This window comes from Gorilla gorilla, chromosome 16 (assembly GCF_029281585.2).
Source record: "Gorilla gorilla gorilla isolate KB3781 chromosome 16, NHGRI_mGorGor1-v2.1_pri, whole genome shotgun sequence".
Taxonomy (NCBI): Eukaryota; Metazoa; Chordata; class Mammalia; order Primates; family Hominidae; genus Gorilla; species Gorilla gorilla.
The window spans coordinates 17128984-17135185 of record NC_073240.2 but is presented as its reverse complement, the minus strand read 5'-3'; the positions used below and the strand labels follow the sequence as shown (position 1 = coordinate 17135185).

Genomic DNA, 6202 nt, shown 5'->3' with positions numbered 1-6202 from the left:
CGCACTTCAGCCTGGGCAACACAGCCAGACTCTGTTTCTAAAAATAAAAGACCAAACAACTAAAATAATTAAAATGTCTTTTCAGTTTGTTTGTTTTTTGGGGGGACAGAGTCTCTCTCTGTCACCCAGGCTGGAGTGCAGTGTGCAGCGGCGCAATCTCCGTTCACTGCAACCTCCGCCTCCCAGGTTCAAGTGATTCTCCTGCCTCAGCCACCTGAGTAGCCAGGATTACAGGTGCCTGACACCACACCCAGCTAATTTTTTGTATTTTTAGTAGAGATGGGGGTCTCACCATGTTGGTCAGGCTGGTCTTGAACTCCTGACCTCAGGTATCTGCCCACCTTAGCCTCCCAAAGTGCTGGGATTCCAGGTGTGAGCCACCGCACCTGGCCTTTTCAGTTTGTTTGAATCAGGATGAAATCAAGGTCACCCTGAACTTAGTTGTGATTGCATGACGAGGTCGTCATTTGTCCTACACAATTTTACAGTCTAAATGTGGCAGATTATATCCTCAGTGCTTTTTGTTGTTGTTGTTGTTGTTGTTGTTGTTGAGACGGAGTCTCGCTCTGTCACCCAGGCTAGAGTGCAGTGGCGCGATCTTGACTCACTGCAACCTCCGCCTCCTGGGTTCAAGAGATCCTCGTGCCTCAGTTTCCCAAGTAGCTGGTATTACAGGCACCCACCACCACGCCCAGCTAATTTTTGTATTTTTAGTAGAGACAGAGTTTCACCATGTTGGCCGGGCTGGTCTTGAACTCCTGACCTCAAGTGATCCACCTGCCTTGGCCTCTCAAAGTGCTGGGATTACAGTCATGAGCCACCGTGCCTGGCTGCCTCACAGTGTTCTTTTATGTGCTCCTTTAGCCCCCATATTTTCTATAAACTAGTAGAAAAATTTAGACCATTCATGAGAGTTAGGTTTTTTTTGTTTTGTTTTTGTTTTTCAAGAATACCTTGGGCTGGGCGTGGTGGCTCACACCTGTAATTCTGACACTTTGGGAGGCTGAGGTGAGAGGATCACTTGAGCCCTAGAGTTCAAAACCAACCTGGGGAATAAGACAAAACCCAATCTCTACACAAAATACAAAAAATTAGCTGGGCCTGGTGCCACGCACCAGGTCCTTCTGGTCCCAGCTACTCAGAAGGCTGAGATGAGAGAATCGCTTGAGCCTGGGAGGCGGAGATTGCTGTGAGCCAAGATCGTGCCACTGCACTCCAGCCTGGGTGACAGAGCGACAAAGAAATACAAAGAACAAACAAATAAAAAACCCAAGAATACTTTATAGGTGGTGCTGTGAACTTGCTTTTGCTTTTTATTCAGGAGGCACAAAATCTCTCACTATCCAATAATGTTAGAACTGATCAAAGAGTTCAAATGTTGTCAGCCTGACCCATCTATTCTAAAGTTCCCTATTAACATTTCACCCAATAATTTTAGCAGATATTGATAATCAGTGGCTAGAATGATTTTGTTAGGGTTTACTAAATGGTAGCATTCTAACGCTTTCATTCCTTTGGCATATATTAGCTATAGTTCTTCTATAGAGAAGAATTCCCCCGTCATGTTTGCAAAGGCAGGATAAATACTTGATTCCTTCCCCTTATTGGTATCAAATTAATGAGTTGCTTCCTTAAGCACCTTTAACTATGAAAATATTTTTGGAATATCATTATGAACTCATGGATTTTTCTATGTTTGATGTGTTTCAATCTTTGCAGTCCTACTTTCTAAAGCTAAAGTTATCCCAAGTTTAACCAATGATAGCCTTTTCTACTGGGCATGATGCCTCGCGCCTGTAACCCCAGCACTTTGGGAGGCTGAGGTGGGCAGATCACTTGAGGCCAGTAGTTTGAGACCAGGCTGGGCAACATGACAAAAGCCCCTCTCTATTAAAAATACAAAAAAATTAGCGGGGCGTGGTGGCGTGTGCGCCTGTAGTTCCATCTACTCGAGAGGCCGAGGCAGGAGAATCACTTGAACCCGGGAAGTGGAGGCTGCAGTGAGCCAAGATCACGCCACTGCACTCCAGCCTGGACAACAGAGTGAGACTGTCTCAAAATTAATAATAATAAAACAATAATAAAATAATAGCCTTTTCAAATTTGTTCTGTTAGGACCCCTGCTCCTTTTTTTTTCCAGCTGTGACTCCAGACAGGATCCAAAGAGAAGTTTTACAATCTCTTCTTTGGGTTTTAAGGAGACTGGCTTCACCCTTCTGTGTTAGCCTCTTAAAGCATTGCATCAGCCTTAAAGGGGTGCAGGAAAGGGTCATGTGCCCTTCTGAGTTGCCCTACTAGTCTTTGACATTCTTCTGTCCCGTGCTTGGAATAATTGTTTTCCAAGGTGCCATGTTCCTTTCAGTAGAACTTTGAATTACGGTGTTCCTTACTAACAGATTGTCATTGCTTCTTGTCCAGCTTATTATGTTTAAGGAGACAGTGAACCTGTATTAAATTCAGTCTGGTATCAGTATCCTACAAATGTAAATACATCCTTGCCCATCTTAAACTTCTTCCTTCCTGCCCCAAAGGAACCAGAGTCTAAAATATGCTTTTGATGTCTTTACTTCCATTATTGCCTCACTCTCTCCAACCTTCAGCCTCATCCCCTCTGTGGGTGAATCAGAGATGCCCACCACTGCCTCCCGGTCCCCTATCTTATCTCCTCAACTGTACTGAAGGAGGTATTATTATTGTTCCATTTTATAGATGGAGAAACTGAGGTCTAGGAAGTTCACATATATGCTAAAAGAGTTAATAGTGTACTGAGCTAAAAGGGTTAATAGGGTACTTGGGACAGCAAGAATGACCTTTCTTACTCATTTTGAATCTTCCACAATGCTGAACACAGAGTATGTCCTCGCTAAGGTTGCAACTGAATTATCACCATGCCACATACTTGGTGGTGACGTGCCTTCTCCGCTCTTCATCAATCCCTCATCCAGGCACTTTTTCTCCTGCACCAAAGAAGCTTCATCCCACAACCAATTCATAGAACTGGAATAAAATAAAACTCTGATTGGTTCTGTTCCGAAGAAGCCATGCTTTAAGGAAGAAAAATCGTGCCTGGAAGAGCTGTCAGCTTCATTACGGGCCCTGCAGCCAGCCACGTGGGAGAGCAGTCCAATCCTGGAGAAGGAGCGGGTTAATGACCAAAACCCCTCCCGTAGCACACCTGAGCCCCCCCCCCACCCACACATGGTGTTCTCAGAAGCCACACGATGGGGGAAATCTTTTCTCAGTTCCTTAATATTTCAGAAACAATATGCCACTAGCGATTTCTCATCTTTTCTAATTCTCTGAGGAAGATTATTTCAGAGAACCAAATAAGAGGTCCATATAGTAGGGCAGAGTGAGCTCAAGAAAAACCCTCTGCACACCCCGATGGTTGTGGATGCTGTCTCAGCAGTGGGGAGACCTCAGGAGAAGTGGGTAAAAACACTACAGGTCCTCCACATGGGAGGCGTGGACCCCAGAGAGGAGCTTCAGAACTAACCCCCATTCGTGCTTCTTTGTTGAGTTTATACTCACATGTTTTGCCCATTGGCTATCTTGGTCTGTCTTTGTTCTGTAGTTGAAGTAGTTGAAGTCTTTACACGCTGAGAATATTATATCAGCCTAGCCAGGGTGTTTGGGGTTCTTAGAGTTGAATAAACTACCCAAATTAGCTTAAGAGGGAACTTGGCCGGGGACGGTGGCTCATGCCTGTAATCCTAGCACTTTGGGAAGCCGAGGCAGGTGGATCACCTGAGGCCAGAAGTTTGAGACCAGCCTGGCCAACATGGTGAAACCCTGTCTCTACTAAAAATACAAAAATTAGCTGGGCGTGATGGTGAGGGGCCTGTAATCCCAGCTACTAGAGAGGCTGAGGCAGGAGAATCACTTGAACATGGGAGATGGAGGTTGCAGGGAACTGAAATCCTGCCACTACACTCCAGCCTGGGTGACAGAGTAAGACTGCCAAAAAAAAAGAAAAAGAAAGGAAGGAAGGAAGGAAGGAGAAAAGAGGGAACTCATTGACTCCATAACTGGAAGCCCAAGAGTAGATCTACACTCAGGTGCAACAGGATCCAGGGACCCTAACAATAACTCAAACCTTTCTCTCCATTTACCTTTCACCTTCCCTCATCTCTGTTTGCCTTGATGCCATCCTTCTGCAGTTAGCTTTTCCTTCTGTAGCCAGAATCATCGGCAACCACAGGACACCTCAGTCCTTCAAGCTTTGTCAACCCAAAGGTAAGGTCCATTCTTCTTGAGCTCCAAAGCCAAAAGGAGACTCTTCTTAGGGAAAGGGGATGCTGAACAACCCAAAACAGCAGATGCTCAGTACACTATTAACCCTTTTAGCATATATGTGAACTTCCTAGACTTCAGTTTCTCCATCTATAAAATGGAACAATAATACCTACAAGTAGTCGTTAGATAATGCATGTAAAATGCTTAGCACCATTCCCAGAACATAATAACCCCTATATTCATGCTGGCTCTTGTCATTATTTTTATCATATGCCTTTCCTAGATGGGTCATCTTTTAATTCTACTTATGATATCTCCCACTGAGTAGAACTTAAAGTTTTTTCTGTGACCAAACCTAAAAATATTTTCTTTATGGCTTCTGGGTGATGTCTTGTATAGGAGAGACTTCCCCACACCAACATTACAAAAACATCCTCTTACATCTCCTTCTAGTATTTTTGTAGATTTATTTATTTATTTATTTGAGATGGAGTCTCACTCTGCCGCCCAGGCTGAAGTACAGCGGCGCGATCGCAGCTCACTGCAGCCTTGACCTCCCCAAGCTCAGGTGATCCTCCCACCTCAGTTTTTGTATTTCTAGTAGAGACAGTTTCATCATGTTCCACAGGCTGGTCTCGAACTCCTGGGCTCAAGCTATATATATATATATATATATATATATCTGGCTCTGGCTCTTCTCCCACAAGCTATTATTCCAAAACCATTTTTTTGTTTTGTTTTTGTTTTTTGTTTTTTTGAGACAGAGTCTTGCTCTGTAGCCCAGGTTGGTGCAGTGGCGTGATATCCGCTTACTGCAACCTCCACCTCCCAGGTCCCAGTTCAGGCAGTTCTCCTGCCTCAGCCTCCCGAATGGCTGGGATTACAGGCACGCACCACCATAGCCAGCTAATTTTTGTATTTTTAGTAGAGATGGGGTTGCACCATGTTGGCCAGGCTGGTCTTGAACTCCTAACCTCGTGATCTGCCTGCCTCGGCCTCCCAAAGCACTGGTATTACAGGCGTGAGCCACTGTGCCCAGCCTCCAAATAAACTTTTAAATCAGCTTATAAAGATACAATTTTAAATGAGTTGTATTTCATCTTAAAATTGGATTGAATTTGTGGATCAGTTTGGAAAAAATTAGCATCTTCATAAGAATGAGCTTTCCTGACTAGGAAGCAATGCAGAGCTCCATTGATTCAGACATTCTTCATGTTCCTGAGTTTTAGAGAATAAACATAACAAGGAAAATAAACATAACACATTCACTCTTATTCCTAGTCCTAAATATTTTATGGTTTTGGTGGGCTTTTGTTTTGCTATTAAATAAAATTTTATTGCCATTAAGTTTTCTAATTTATCGTTATTGCCTTATTATTACTATTTTTTTTGAGACAGAGTCTCATTCTCCCAAAGTGCTGGGATTAGAGGCATGAGCCACCGCGCCCAGCCTGCCAATGCTATTAATATATTCGTGTTTTACTCATAACTGGTTATCCTGTTGTGCTCTTTTTATATGAACAATTTTCCATTTTTAGTTGAATTATTCTGTTTTCTTTTCTTCTGTCATCCAGGCTGGAGTGCAGTGGCATGATCAAGGCTCACTGCAGCCTTGACCTCCTGGGCTCAAGTGATCCTCCCACCTCAACCTCCCGAGTAGCTGGGACTACAGGCATCCGTCGCCACACCCAGTTAATTTTGTGTGTGTGTGTGTGTGTGTGTGTGTGTTTGTAGACAGTGTCTAACTGTGTTGCCCAGGCTGGTCTCAAACTCCTAGGCTCAAGTGGTCAGCCCGCTAGGCCTCCCAAAGTGCTGGGATTACAGATGTGAGCCACTGCACCTGGCTAGTTGATTCTTACGATTTCATAAATAACCAGTCGTATCATCTGTAAGCAATAAGTTTGTCATTTCTTTTTATAAACTTAGTTTGCTCTCCTTATTTCTCGCAGCAGCTAGGGCCTACAGT

The 6202-nt window shown here is 44.0% G+C and overlaps 1 non-coding gene across 1 annotated transcript; it reads right to left on the bottom strand.

Annotated features, from left to right (window-relative positions):
* Window positions 1-2138: 2138 nt before the first annotated feature.
* On the bottom strand, window positions 2139-2260 carry LOC129527329 (small nucleolar RNA SNORA26). Its single transcript, XR_008672301.1, has one exon. It is a non-coding gene; the product is annotated as a small nucleolar RNA SNORA26 (small nucleolar RNA).
* Between the last annotated feature and the right edge of the window lie 3942 nt (window positions 2261-6202).